Source organism: Macrobrachium nipponense, chromosome 31, assembly GCF_015104395.2.
Source record: "Macrobrachium nipponense isolate FS-2020 chromosome 31, ASM1510439v2, whole genome shotgun sequence".
Taxonomy (NCBI): domain Eukaryota; kingdom Metazoa; phylum Arthropoda; class Malacostraca; order Decapoda; family Palaemonidae; genus Macrobrachium; species Macrobrachium nipponense.
The window spans coordinates 54,585,292-54,601,504 of record NC_061093.1 but is presented as its reverse complement, the minus strand read 5'-3'; positions in this window follow the sequence as shown (position 1 = coordinate 54,601,504).

Sequence of the window (16,213 nt, the reverse complement as noted above, 5' to 3'; positions counted from 1 at the left end):
TATATATATATATAGTATATATATATATAAAATATATTTATATATGATATATATATATATATATTATATATATGTATCGTAAAATTTTTTTTTACACGTAAAATATATATTACATTCTTCGATTCTGGTACCAATACATAAATAAAAGGAATGCAGGTGACACTTCTCTTTTCGCATACAATGAAATGTCTTATTATTATTTTATCATGCACACATTCAGATATATAAAAAATTGTAATAAATATAAATCTAAATATAAAATAAATGCAGAATACTCACTCGTAATCCTGACTCTTCGTTCTATTCTTGTTTTCTCCCTCCTCCATTGAAGAGTCTTGCCATTTTTTTCCACTCGACATGACGAGGTACATAGGTGGAGGAGAGACGCGCGCCCTTACTGCTGATGGACCCGGCGGCCCCGTGCGCCCTCCGCTGTCGGTTTAGGGGGCGCGCTCCAATACATGACCTTAGTGTGGTACTTTCGGTCACACTCCCCTATCCTGCAAAGAGCAACTTTGCAGAGACGACAGAAGAACCGGGTGTCTCTCCTTCTGCCATTCATATGGCACACCCGGCACCGTTTCTGCCTTCGCCCTTCTAAGGCCTCCAGTATGTGTTCCCCTGGCTGCAGCCGACACTGCAGGGTCCACTACCCGATGAGAAGCGGTGATGGCGGGGCCGGCAGCAAGAGGGGCGTCGGCAGCAGGGCGGCGGCAGCAGGGGCGTCTCAGCAGGGGCGGCGGGCAGCAGGGGCGTCGTCAGCAGGGGCGGCGGCAGCAGCGGCGGCAGGTCGAGCGAAGTTGGACCTCCTATCTGCCCTTTCCTCTAGGGGCAGATCTGCAGCTCTGGGCAGGGGGTCAGTTATGGAAGGCCACTCATCGGGATCGAAGTTGATGAGGGCATTCCCGGTTACCTCTAGGAACTGTATGTGGGTCAACCTCGGAAGATTGTCACCGCGGTACCCACAGTACAGTATGTAGGCATTTTGGAGGGCCAACTGAAGGATGTATTTGAGCAGCTTCTGTGTCCACCTTCTGGTTCTCCTGGCGAAGGGATAGTACTGGATGAGCTGATCAAAGAGATCAACTCCTCCCATGTGCCTGTTGTAGTGCCCAATGACAGTAGGCCGCTCGGTAACGAAACTCCACTCAAACACAACTCGGCCCTGTCGACGTGTCTTCTTTCGCTGTACGATCTCTTCTTGGATGGGTTCTGACTCGTCGTAATCATGGGGACGAGTCGGACACCCTTCCAACAGATGACGAAGACAGTGCCCTTCCGCCGCCACTCTGTCTCTCCTCTTGCCAGGTGTTGCGGATGACTAGCGAACCTCTTGAGGACATTCGGGGCCCCACGCACCAACCGAAGGGTACCACTGACGTGAACACCTGCTTCATACAGTTCCTGGGCCAGGGATACCGAGTTAAAATAATTATCCATAAACAGGTGATATCCCTGGTTACGGAAACGTCCCACAAGGTTGAATACAGTGTTCACGCAGCGTGGAGAAGACCCCGGTATACACTGAAAAGTCCACAACGTATCCAGTGTTGGCCTCGGTAATGAGAAAGAATTTCACACCATATTTCTTTGGCTTCTTGGGGTTATACACTTATACTAAGACGTCCTTTGTAAGGCATCATCCCCTCATCCAAAGACCACGTTCTTTCCAGGAATCACGAGATTACTACACCGCTCACGGATATAATCCAACACTGTACGCACTAAAATGAGGCGATCACTGTTATTCCGGGGTTAGGCCCTTCGGTTGAAGGCGTTGAAGTACCTGTCCAACGCCAGGAAATTATCACGGGACATAACGCCAGGCACATTCGGCATACATAAAAAATAATTTCTCCTCCAATATTGCCTGACGTCGACAGCAGGTGTCATACCAAAATAATGTGGAGCCCCAAAAAATGCGCCATGTCAATGAGGTTGCAACCCCGCCAGTAATACGACAAGGTCGTCCTCAGCTCATACCGGCAGTACCGAGCGTAGTCCACCGTCTCGTGTACCAGGTATTCCAGCAATTCCCGCGTCAGGAAAAGCTGGATGAACCCCAGACCTTACCTTACCTTACAGACCTTACATCTTGTTCGGGTTGCCCCAGGTCCCTCAGTGTGAGGCACCTCTAATGTCTACCAGAGAGTTGCTAGTACATCTTCCGGTATATTTTGCATCTTCCAATCTTGGATGGTCTGGGATGCAGTTTAGATATTTGTCGAGCTTATTCTTAAACACATCTACGCTCACTCCTGATATATTCCTCAGATGAGCTGGCAACGCATTGAATAGACGCTGCATTATCGATGCTGGTGCGTAGTGGATTAATGTCCTGTGTGCTTTCCTTATTTTTCCTGGTATAGTTTTGGGCACTATTAATCTACCTCTGCTTGCTCTTTCTGATATTTTTAGTTCCATGATATTTTCTGCTATTCCTTCTATCTGTTTCCATGCCTGAATTATCATGTAGCGTTCTCTTCTCCTTTCTAGACTATATAATTTTTAAGAATGTAGTCTTTCCCAGTAGTCTAGGTCCTTAACTTCTTCTATTCTAGCTGTAAAGGACCTTTGTACACTCTCTATTTGTGCAATATCCTTTTGATAGTGTGGGTACCATATCATATTGCAATATTCAAGTGGACTACGAACATATGTTTTATAAAGCATAATCATGTGTTCAGCTTTTCTTGTTTTGAAGTGCCTTAACAACATTCCCATTTTTGCTTTACATTTTGCCAACAGAGTTGCTATTTGATCATTGCATAACATGTTCCTATTCATCATCACACCAAGGTCTTTAACTGCTTCCTTATTTGTGATGGTCTCATTATTAGGTCCCTTATATGCATATAGCTTTCTTTCTCTGTCTCCATAATTTATTGATTCAAATTTATCAGAGTTAAATACCATCCTATTTACCTCTGCCCAATCATATACTTTGTTAAGGTCTCTTTGTAGAGCGTTTCCTATCTTCTCATCAACAAGTAATTTCTCTACTTATTCTTGTGTCATCTGCGAAACTACTCACTACCGAATCCTTCACATTATTGTCTATGTCTTCAATCATAATAACAAACAGTATTGCAGCTAACACCGTACCTTGCGGCACACCGGATATTACCTTGACTTCATCCGATTTCTCGTCGTTTGCAATAACTATCTGTTTTCTGTTGTGTAAAAATTCTTTTAACCATCTTCCTACTTTATCCACGATATTGTGTTTTCTAATTTTCTTCGCTAATATATTATGGTCTACTTTATCAAAAGCTTTTGCAAAGTCTAAATAAACCACATCTGTTTCATTTCCGCTTTTCATATTTTTGAATATGTTCTCACGGTGGACTAACAGTTGGGTTTGTGTACTTTTTCCGGGTACGAAACCATTTTGTCCTTTATTAAACAAATTATTTTTTATTAAATGTTTCATAATATTTTTCTTCATTACCCTTTCATACACTTTCATAATATGTGATGTTAGACTCACAGGCCTATAATTACTTGCCTCTAGTCTTGATCCACTTTTGAAAGTAGGGGTAATATATGCTAATTTGTGCTCATCATAAATCTTGCCTGTATCTACACTTTGTCTTAATAATATTGCAAGTGGCTTTGCGATAGAATGAACTACTTTCTTTAACAAATAGCAGGAATTCCATCAGGCCCTGCAGCAGCTCCATTTTTAATTTCATTAATAGCCTGCACAATATCAGCTTCATTAATATCTATGTCAGCTAAATATTCACTATTTTCATCCCTTACTTCTATATCATTATCTTCATTATCTATTCTAGGGGTGAATTCTCTCTTATATTGTTCTGCCAGTATGTTGCAAATTTCCTTTTTTTTCATTCGTTAATCTCCCTTCAATTCTCAGAGGGCCTATTTCTATTCTTCTTTTATTCATCTTCTTCGCATATGAGTATAATAGTTTGGGGTTTTGCTTGATATTTAATAGGGTTTTTTCTTCCAAGTCCCGTTTTTCATTTTCTTTTGATTGTATAATCTTTTGTTCTGCATTTTCTATCTTACTTTTTAGTTCTATAACTTTCCATGCATTTTTTTCTTTTGCAAGACCTTTTTTCCACTTTCTGATTTTCTGGAACAAGATCCTTCTGTCTCTTGGTATGCATGAATGATGTTTATTTTTCTTTTTCGGTATATATTTTTCCACTATTTTCTCCAATATATAATATCTCCGTATTTACCCTTATGTCATCACTTACGAAAATGTTATCCCAATCTTTGTTTAATTCTTCATTAATTTCTGACCATTTTATATTTTTACTGTAGAAGTTGTATTTTTCCATATCCTTCCCACTTTTTCATTTCTTGCTTATCTCTATTTTCACTTGCTTTGGAATGAACTGTTAATTCTATGACATTATGGTCTGAAATATTCGCATTATAAACTATTATTTCTTTAACATAATTCATCTCGTTCACAAATACTAGGTCTAAAGTATTTTCCTTTCTTGTTGGCAGGTGATTTATTTGTTGAATGTTGTATTCTAGTAGCATATCTAATAGCTTTTCAAATTGCCTCTTATCTTCTGTACTACTATTACTCTCTTTTTTATATGTATAAGTACAACCACAATCTCCTATTCGTTCTTTCCATTCTACGAAAGGAAAGTTGAAGTCACCAGATAGGAGAATAGTCCAGTCCTTGTGATTTCTACATATATCATCCAATTTTTCAATTATTAAGTCAAACTCTTTAGTATTAGGAGGTCTATATATTACTATGTTCATCAATTTTTCAGATTCAAATTCTACCGCTATTAGTTCACATTCTGAGTTACTATATTTCTCATATATTTTTCCTTGTTTTTTGTCTTTCCCATATATTGCGGTTCCCCCTTGATTCCTATTTTTTCTATCTGATCTATAAGTTTGGAACCCTTTTATTTGATCATCATTCCCAGTCTCTTGGGAATACCAAGTTTCACTTATATTCATTATATCTATTTTCTTTTCATTTTGGGTTAGTTCTTCTAAGTACTCTATTTTTCTTTTTGAGTTACTCGTAACTAAACCCTGCGCATTCATCACTATGATGGTTTGCGTGTTTTCTCCTTCATTTAATACTGGTAGTAATAAGGATTTTCCCATGTCTCTTTCCAAAACAGTCAGGGGTACTGGTACGGTCATCCCAGGGGTTGCCGTGAAGGGGTGCATGTTAGGAGGGGTGGGGTCCGGGGTCCTCCGTCCACCCCTCGTCACTCTCCGACGACCGACCTTCACCTTGGCTGGCGCGACGAGCCGACCTTCTACGTGCCCATGCGCGCGCACGCGCACGGGTGCAAGCACGATGCACACTACCCCCCCCCCCCCCCCCCCCCCCCACCCCCCCCCCCCCCCGTGTGCCCATCACCCTCACTTAGACCCTCACTTTCTGTATCGTCCTCTGCGATAAAACTTGAGCCCGTATCCCCACCCTCCCCCTCCTCCTCAGATTCCCCCTCGTAAGCACTGAACCCACTGAATTCGAGCTCACTTTCGGGATGTGAGCCTCGAACGGACATTGGGGGCAAATATTCATCCTCACTTTCATCGGGACTGATGTCCTCATCACTCGATGACCATCCGCCATCAAAATGAGGACTTGCGACATGTTCCCGATCAAGCTCCGAAAGATATTCGTCTATGTCCCTTGGTTGGAGGCCTCCCAAATGCCTACGTATGCCCCTAAGGACGCCCACATGCTTCCTAGGGGTAACCAAAGGCATACGATGTGTTCCTGAAACACTTTCAGCCACACGTGGCCGCACAGAACGGCCTTGAGGCGCGGGGTCATGCTGGGTGCTTGGCCCCTCGCCACCATCCAGGTCCAAAACTCGCCTTACACGATCCCTTCCGACGGGTAAAACGCGCCTTTCACGGTTCACACGTCGTTGAGACATATCTACGAATGTCCTGTAGCAATACAAATGCTCAAAGTCTCGCACAAGTCCAGAAAAACACGCTTATCACGAAAGATCGCTCTCGGATGGTGCGCTACTGATGCTGGCTAGAGCGAGAAGAAGGGATATCGCGCATGCGCACCTGGGTCACGCTTCAAAACAAAACAAGGCCTTGATCCGTGAACTCCCAGCATCCCCCAAGGCGCATGATTCAAAAGTTTTAGGCTGGTAGGCCTATAAGTATTTTTCCGCGAATTTTAAAAAAACTTTCGTATGTCGACGTAAAAATACGTCCAGTCGGCACCCGACAGACAATTTATCTCGACGTAAAATACGTCCAGTTGGCGTTTAAGGGTTAATGGGATATATGAAAACGCCATACAAACTAAAATAAGCATTTGAGGTCTCCGTAATTTGTTTTTAAGGCAGTTTTTGAATCAAAATAGTTTCGTAATCGGTGAAGATTTCGTAGTGTAAGGTTTTCCTTAAATCTGTACGTACTCCATAGGAGATATAATATAATTCACGTATGTTAGGTAGTTTTACTGTTATAATAGTCCAGCAAATATAGCTTTTGTTAAAGTTTGTTTTTTTTACAGGTTGGTTGGCGAGACGCTGAAAGATATCCTTAGGCTTGTCAAAGGAATCTCCAAACAGGAAATTAGTCTTGCAGATATTCAGCAAATGGCAGATTGTCCGAAGATGGAGTAATTTCAGAGGTTGGATTGCAGAGGCTTTTCACAGGAATCACTAAACATTTTGTAATTACCGACAAATGGCACATTGCATCAACATTTAGTTTCATTTTCTTGTGCTCACAAGTTTTAGTAAGTCAATGATCGAAAATATTAGTTTTGCAATGGATTTATTCAAACTTGGAAAAGAATAATCTGAATTAGTTTAATTCAGAATTAACTTTTAATGATACTTGGTGAAATTTGTTTAAAGGCTACAAATTTAAGTGATTATTTGGTTCGTACTTTGCGTCCTCTGCTCGTAAAGCTCCATGCGTATTTTTGTCAACATTTGTTTTTTAAGTAAGCTGGATTATTGTAGCAAATAGTTTGGAAGGTTTTTAGGTTAGTTTTTTACTAACAGGGGGGGGGGGCCTTTGTCGGGGTGGCGGTGCGTTCCGGCAAAGGTGGCCCAGGGCTTTCCATGGTAGACATTTTTGTCTACCATGGAAAGGCCCGATTCACATTTTTTTTTTTTTACCAGGGTTTATGAACGGTGTTGATGAGTTAACGGCGAATGTTTAGTTGGTAACTATGGTTTAGTGTTTACTTGTTAGTTGTTTGTGGAGGGGCTTAGAATTGTGATTTTGGTTAGCTTTTCATAACTGGTCTGTTGAAATAATGCTGTTGGTGACTGCATTGTATATCTTTCCTCTTTTAAGTCTCGAATGCTTTAAGCTGCTCATTTGCTAGGGATTGGCTTAAAATTTAAGTTCATAGGTTTTGTAGTGTCCAGAGTTTTATTTTCCATTTTAAATAAGCCAGATGAACTGCATTTAATGCTAGTGATAGGTTAACGTGCTGGGGCTTCTGGGTTATTGCTGACAAATGTCAATTTCTGGTACACTGGAATATGGAGATGTAATTAGGTGTTTAGCGGACGATGTAGACATAAATTGCTAAGATTTAAGAATTTGGGACAATAGAAGCAGTCATAAACTTGTATATAGAATATTAAACAATCTAAATCTGTACGGCCAAAGTTTTTACATGAAAAGTGTTAGTGGTTGCGAAATTTTAAGTCAAGGTAGCGGAATGTTTTGAAGTAGTCGCAAGCAAGGACCGAATGATGAAACAGTTTTAAAGATTTGGGAAGCTGTTAAGTGTTTCTTATGTGGGCTGTGGGGTGGGGGAGTGGGTGAGGGATGGGGGAGATTAACTGCTTTAAAAACTGTAGGGAAGTTGAAAGATATTCTGATTAACTTTGTTCCCAGAAACAATGATTTAGAGTTAGCAAGAATGTGTTGTTATAGTACCACACAATTCTCAAAAGTTTTAGGCATTTTTGCTGTAATTTAAATGTTGAAAAGACAGTATATAAATGTTTAAGCCTCCAGTTTGGCTTTAATTTTTAATAATTCAGTCAACTTTTAATTGAATACATTTTGTAAGCTTTCTGGTCCTTGGTAAGCATAAGTTTGTAATTCTTTGAAACATGGCAAATTTGATAGAAATATCTAAGTTTAAAGCAATTGAGAATTTATAACCTATTGTTAAATTTCTCATTGGTCATACGTACCCAACACCCCAAACAGAATTGTGAAGACCCTCTGGCAACGTCATATTTTGTATTGGATTCCGTCAGCAAGGTTTATCTCTTCAGACTATGATGAGCACTGAAAGTTTTGAACACTTCTTGAGAAGCAGGTGTTCAGAGTACATCAAGGATTTTATTATAAATAATTGTGAAATATGTTTTGTCGTCATTATTTTGGGTCTGTTTTAGTTATATGACCATACGACAATTCTTCACTCTTACCTGTAGGTAGAGGGAAAGATGGTGTTTTAGTATTGGAGGTAATATTCCATTTCTCGTCGCCGAGGTTCCGGATGAAGGGCGATAATAAAGCAATATCTTCTTGCTGGTGTTTATTGGCTTAAACTACATTGAAGAAGGCGGGTAGTTGAATATACAAAATACAATAAGCGTATACAATAGAATCATAAACAAACACATATGAGCATCGAAGCTCTATACACAATAAGGAATTATATCCAGAACAACATGAGGTAGAATTTATAAGATCGAAGCCTCTGTGTCGGACTCGATACTAACACAATAATAATTGGTTATACTTATAACATTTACGCATTATGCAACACAGTGCAATAGCTCTGAACTGAACGTGTCTGCGGAGCTAAGATTTCCCGCGCTCGTTACATAATGCCTTGCATACATAACAGTCTCCTCCCCCTTTACCTGTGACTAAGAAACAACTGTTGAGGCTCACATTTACAAATCTAATCTTTCAGGAGGTTTTCCTCTACTCATTCTGTTAGGGAGTACTATAGGTGTGTTCTGAGCTGTTGCATGATTTTCCTCTCTATTTACAGTTGGTGGTTGAACATCTTGCTGAGCAGTTTGCACATCTGAGTTATTTAAGTTTGAGGTATTTGAAACATGTACTTCTGTATGATTTGTACTAAATGACCTGCAACTGATCAACATGGTTTTACAATCTTTCCACCGACATTAACATCATAATGTAAATTACCTTTCTTCCTGACAATTTCTCCTTGTACCATTTTTCTGGTGTATTGTATGACCTTACCATGACAGAACCTGAAGGAGCAAAATGTCTTACATTGGGAAGTTTTTTTACTTGATCATAACCTTTCTGTTCTGACTGACTCTGCAAGCTTGGATACATTAGATCTAACTTATTCCTGATCCTCCTCCCCATCAACAAATAAGGTGTTACACCCGTAGTATTATGCACGGTTGTTCTATAGGATAATAGGAACTTTGCAATGTGAGATGCTACATTACCAGAATTTGCTTGTCTACACTTCATATTATGTTTGAAAGTTTGAACAAATCTTTCTGCTTCACCATTCGTGGATGGATGATAAGTTGCTGATAATGTATGTTGTATACCATTTAGATTCAGAAATTCCTTACACTCCTGTGAAGCAAACTGTGGGTCATTGTCTGTCACTATTCTTTCTGGCAAACCATGCGTTGCAAATATTTGCATGAGTGATCTTATAGTTGCTACCGATGAATTTGTTTACTATATGCATCTACTAATATCAAATATGAGTATCCTAAAAATGGACCTGCAGAATCTACATGTACACGCTGCCACGGGTATCTGGGTAATTCCCATGGCTGCATTCGTGTTGGTTTTGGATGTTTTGTTGTAATGCACAATTCATACACTTCTTAACCAAATTTTCAATGTCCCTATCAACACCTGGCCACCAAACATAAGTTCTAGCAATTGACTTTGATCTGACAATACCTTGGTGGTCTGCATGTATTTCTGATAGAACTCTATTCCTTAATGCATTTGGAATCACTACTCTTGATCCTCTCAAAATACATTCTTGTGTTACACTCAATTCATTCCAAATTTCTTTGTATGGTTTACAAGTGGCATCTTCTGCACAAATATCTCTGCCAGTTATTAGACTCTGCACTACTTTTGAAAGTGCTGGGTCTTTCTTTGTACCTTGTGCTATTTCCTTAGCTGTAATAGGTAAATTATATGCAGAAATCAAAGAATACTTTCCTCATATTGCTCTGGTGCTTTGTCTACAGGCAATCTCGACAAAGCGTCTGCATTACCCATCTTAGATGTTGGTAATCATATGCTGCTAATATGATTGCCCAACGTTGTAGTCTTGCAGCTACTAACGTCGGTAAACTTGCCTTTGGACCTAAAATCATCAATAATGGTTTGTGGTCTGTAACTAATGTGAACCTTTTCCTGCCATACAGATACATATGGAACTTTTTCACTCCATACACTAGTGCTAATGCTTCTTTTTCCTATTTGTGAATAGTTTCGCTCTGCTTTGTTCAATACCCTAGAGGCAAAAGCTATTGGTTTTTCTGTACCATCTGGCATTACATGTGCTAGTACTGCACCTAATCCTATGTTTGAGGCGTCACAAACCAACTTTACTGGCAAATCCATTTGATAATGTACTAAGAATGTGGGTGATGTCACTTCTGCTTTGATTCTTTCAAAAGATTTTTGACATTCCTTTGTCCAATTCCATTTTACATCTTTGTTCAGCAAATTGTATAATGGGTGTGCAATTGTTGCTTAGTTTTGAATGAAACTACCATAGAATGTTACTAAACCTAAAAATGATTGCAATTCCTTGACATTTTCTGGTAACTTTGCTGACTGCACAGCATTTACCTTATCTTGAGTCTTATGAATACCTTTACCATTTACAATAAAGCCTAAATACTCGACCGAGTCAACTTCTAAAATACATTACTCTGGTTGACCTTGATATTTGTGTTCCTTTGTTTCTTTAGAACTGCACGTAACCTTTCTCTATGTTCTTTTTTGTTTTTGCCAGCGACTAATATGTCATCAATGAAAATGAATACTCCTGACATACCTGCAAATATTTTGTCCATTGTTTGCTGCCATATTGCTGGACTGGTAGCAACACCATGGGAAGTCTTTTTGGACGATACAGCCCTAAATGTGTGTTTACAGTACATAGCTTTTGGGAATTTTCATCCATGGATAGTTGTTGAAATGCTTGTCTAAGATCTATCTTAGAAAATACTGAGCATCCTGACAAGTTGCGAACATATCTTTAGGATTTGGCAATGGATGTTGAGCTACTTGCAATTGTGGATTTAATGTCACCTTGTAATCTCCACATAACCTAACTTGACCATTGTCCTTAACAATTGGAACTAAAGGTGTAGACCAATCTGAATAATCTACCTTTTCCCATGAACCTTCACTTTCTAACCTTCTAATTTCAGTTTCCACAGCTGTTTTCAATGCATATGGAACTGGTCTTGGAGCAGAAAATATAGGAGTAGCATTCTCCTTTAAAACTAAGACTGCTTGTGCATTCTTTAGTGTTCCTACTCTGTCTTCAAATACTTCTTTGTAATCTGATAGAAGATTAGTTAATGAAATTTCTTCTGCTGGTTCTTGTTTTGTACCTGTAACCCTTAGAATACTAGGCCAATCTAATTTTTTATTTTATGCATCTTAACCAATCTAATCCTAATAATGTCTGTCCTTGACCCTTGACTATTGTCAATGGTAACTTACCTATCTCTTGATCTTTGTACTGAACTTTCACTTGTGATGAACCAACTACTTCTATGTTTGTACCATTATAACTTTTGAGCACTTTGTCTGAAGGTCTTATCACTAGGTTAGGTATCATTTGTGCTACTCTTTCAGAAATTATTGTCACATCTGCAGCTGTGTCTATTTGCATGGGTGTGAGTTTCCCATTTATTTCTATCTGAGCCATAAGACGTTCTTGTGCATCTTTGTTCACAGAATTAATGTGAAATGCAAATTGTTCTACTTCTGTGGTCTTATGTACACTTTCTTCATTTGAGCTAGAGCCGTCATTTGAATTTACGGTTCTATTGATCTGTTTGGTGGTCTTTTGCTTAGCAAATTTACACTGAGTTGTTAAATGACCACGCTTCCTGCAGTTGTTGCACGTCTGACCTGATGCTGGGCACTTATCCCAATCATTGCTATAATGATCTTGTTTACCACATCTAAAGCACGATTTCTTTTGAGTTTTTTGTGTCCCTATGTGACTTAGACTTTTCTGTGAGTATGCATTAGGTTTACCTTTGTTATAGTATTTGGATATACCTGGGCTAGGCTTACTCGTTTCATTTGTTTGCCCTTTCTTTGCATGTTGGTAACTCCTTTTATAGGCTACATGATTCACCTGACTACTGCTGTTATAATGAGTCTTACCTACAATGACATTGGACTGGTAATTAGCTGTTTCTATTGCTCTTGCTATTTCCAGAACTTTTTGCAAATTTAAATTCTTTCTTGCAGTAACTAATTTCTAAGCTCTTGCGAGTTACTCCTTACTATAATTTGCTCTATTAACCTGTCTTCTAGATCTCCAAATTCACAAGTTGAAGCTAATTTCTTTAACTTAATTACAAAAGAATCTATTGTCTCACCTGATTCCTGTGATGCTTCTATGAACTGATAACGTTTTTAACTTAATTACAAAAGAATCTATTGTCTCACCTGATTCCTGTGATGCTTCTATGAACTGATAACGTTCAAAGTATTTATTTGCTTGAGGAGCAAAATAATTTGTGAGCCCTTCAATTGTGTCCTGCAATGAATCACCTGTTAGATTCAAAGTATTGAATACTTCTTGAACTTCTAAACTTGTAGTATGAAGTAACAAAGCCTTCTGCTGCTTTTCGTTTATTTTCCCTAGTGCTTCTAAATAAATTTGGAAGCTGCCTATCCACTTTTTCCATCTTGTACCCACTGATTTAGGATCATCACCGATGCTAAAGCTGTCTAACCTTTGGACATCTATCGGCATTTTTGCTGTGATACTAAGAAGTTTAGGCTAGGCTAGGAATTTGGAAGTTCTCTTTTTTTTCTCGACCTTGTAGGCTACACTTGCATAGACATACCTTTTGCACTTTTACTCTCTAACCCAACTATTTTTTATTGTGTTGACGCTCCTGACTTGGCACAGCGTTGCTTCGTTTGAGTGTGATGAAGGCATCTAGGTAGAGATTCTTCGTTTCGGTAGACTTCATCCGACTGGGGTCGTCGTCTTCCGCTTCTTGGCTAGGAGATTGGGCGTAGGCTAAAGGCTCCATTTGGCTGCTACGAGTTTCGTCACCTGCGTCGCCAATGTTTTGTCGTCATTATTTTGGGTCTGCTTTAGTTTATATGACCATACGACAATTCTTCACTCTTACCTGTAGGTAGAGGGAAAGATGGTGTTTTAGTATTGGAGGTAATATTCCATTTCTCGTCGCCAATGTTTTGTCGTCATTATTTTGGGTCTGCTTTAGTTATATGACCATACGACAATTCTTCACTCTTACCTGTAGGTAGAGGGAAAGATGGTGTTTTAGTATTGGAGGTAATATTCCATTTCTCGTCGCCGAGGTTCCGGGATGAAGGGCGATAATAAAGCAATAACTTCTTGCTGGTGTTTATTGGCTTAAACTACATTGAAGAAGGCGGGTAGTTGAATATACAAAATACAATAAGCGTATACAATAGAATCATAACAAACATATGAGCATCGAAGCTCTATACACAATAAGGAATTATATCCAGAACAACATGAGGTAGAATTTATAAGATCGAAGCCTCTGTGTCGGACTCGATACTAACACAATAATAATTGGTTATACTTATAACATTTACGCATTATGCAACACAGTGCAATAGCTCTGAACTGAACGTGTCTGCGGAGCTAAGATTTCCCGCGCTCGTTACATAACGCCTTGCATACATAACAAAATATATCTACTTGTTTTTAGTAATTTTGGCCTAAGGTATCCGGAGTAGTCATATTAATTTTTGGTTAATGGTAGTGATGTTCATAATGGTACTCTAGTTAATATCCCGTAAAAGCAATATTGAGTTCGTGTCACAGTGCAAGGCTTAAATCCAGCTCTTGTTAATTTCTGCAAGGCATGAGTCTTGCGAGCAGATTATCCTGGGGCTTCCAAACATTGCAATAAAAACTTATCATTATTGGGTGACAACTGCAATAATCTTGTGCAAATAATTAAAGCTTCTAGCATAAGGGGATTTCTGAAATGTCTTCAGTAGGCATGCTTTTTAGACCCACCTTAATGTATGGTTGCTATTGTAATGGGAGGTAGAGTACAAAATCAGAAAGGTGAAGATTTAAACCCCTATGGCGTTGAAGTGAATGCCCGAAATATTTCTTAGAATTGGTTCAAGGTTGTTAGTACAAAGTTTACCCCAAACAGGTGGTCTTGAATTAAATGGCACAGACTTAACATGCAATGCTGTTTAGGTTTACTTTATTTCTGTAGATTTACAGTATCTGGAAATAAAAATCTGGAAGCTTTATGTATGCTTTCCTCTTGAGAGCATGTTAAGATGGATGCATGGCAATTTTTTGCCCCTAGCACATACTATTTGAAATTTTAACTTTTATTAAAATGGTTGTGCATTAAGAAATCTGAAGGTTAATAAACCAGCATGGCATTTTGACGTCTGAGGAGGAAGAGGAGAGTTTTGCAGGGAATAGGAGGTATAGTTAGAGGTAGAAAGGGAAGAATGGGTAGGTGGTTGAGTCGTTACTTGGTCGTCACCAGATATGTTCTTCGTTTAATGAAAATCATTGTGCATATGAATTTCTCATGCAAGAGTTTCCGTTGGACGAGTGGGTTACGTGCTCTTTCCAATTCTCGTATGTACGTTCTAAATTTGTAATAACGCAGTGCCAGATACCCCGATTAACGTGCAGTTCATAGGTATTGCAGTATTGCAATTATAAGTACAATGTTATTCTCATGTTTAGTATAGAGTACTTTATGAAGTATCAAACATTTATCTAGTCTCGCTACCTGGTATACACACCCATAAACAGCAGTAGAAGATTGAGTTTATATCATCATACATCCAGGGTATATACAGCGACGAGAATAAATACTATTAAAAATCACAGTAACCAATAGACTACAGCAACATGTAACTATGATAAACCTAACACGTAGTGTATATATTTCACATTGTGGAGTATTGAATTTCCTGTGTTGCCAAATTCTTGAGAGAGAGAAAACGGTGGTTGGTGGAACGGTAGTTTGTGATAGCAACAACTGTGAGTGTAATTGAGGTGGTAGTTTATTTTTTTGTTTGTTTTTGTAGTTTAGTACGATAGCGAGTGTTTCGAGTGAGTGCTTTTTTTGGTTCTGGGTGCAGCAGAAGTGAATGTGTTTTCGGCTGCCTGGACTATTTATATTTTTGGATTTTCTGTCTTGATTTTGACAGTAAGTACTTTTGTTTTTAGAGTGGATGTGAGTGATAGGATTAGGTTATTGTTTTATTTAGTTATTTTTTTAAATGATAGTGATGATTGAAGTTTCTTTACAGGACTGCAGTTCCTCCTTAACCTTCCTCTATCTACAGTACTCCCCACATAAGCTGTAGAGAGGGGATTGTCCTCTTATCTCCCGGTATTGCATTGGATTGTAGACTATTGCGTGGAATTGGATTACGGATTGGATTGTTCTTGGAAGATTGATATTGATTGTGGAAGATTGTGACTAAGGATATAAGATTGATATTGATGACGACGACTATGGCTGGACCTTGGAATTGATAGTGGAATCGTTCTGGAGGATTGATATTCCTGAAGTTGACGACTGGAACGAATTTGGATTGAGATTGACAGCGGATCATACCGATTGACGTAGAAGTGCCGCTGGTCACGGTACTGTTGCTCAAGTGCCACTAGTGTGGAGTGCTGCAGGCACTATTCGCCTACAAGGCCAACATATCGTGTCATCTTAGCCGGTTCGCTTATGTTAGGTTGTGGGTTTATTTTTTTATTGGTTAAGTGTTAAGTGAGTTAGGAAATAGAGTGTTAAGGTATTTGAGTGGTTTAAATGTCCTTTTATCTAAGTCTGGTTACAGATAACGTAAGTATAAAGTTGTTTAGTGAGGAGACAATTGTCTGTAAGGGGGATCAAGGGTGTGGGGGTTGCTTTAGTGCATCCCTCATAACATACTTGAAAGGTCATTGAAGGTCTATTAGTCAAATAGCAACAAGCATCAGTAACATAAATTCAACGGATTCAAA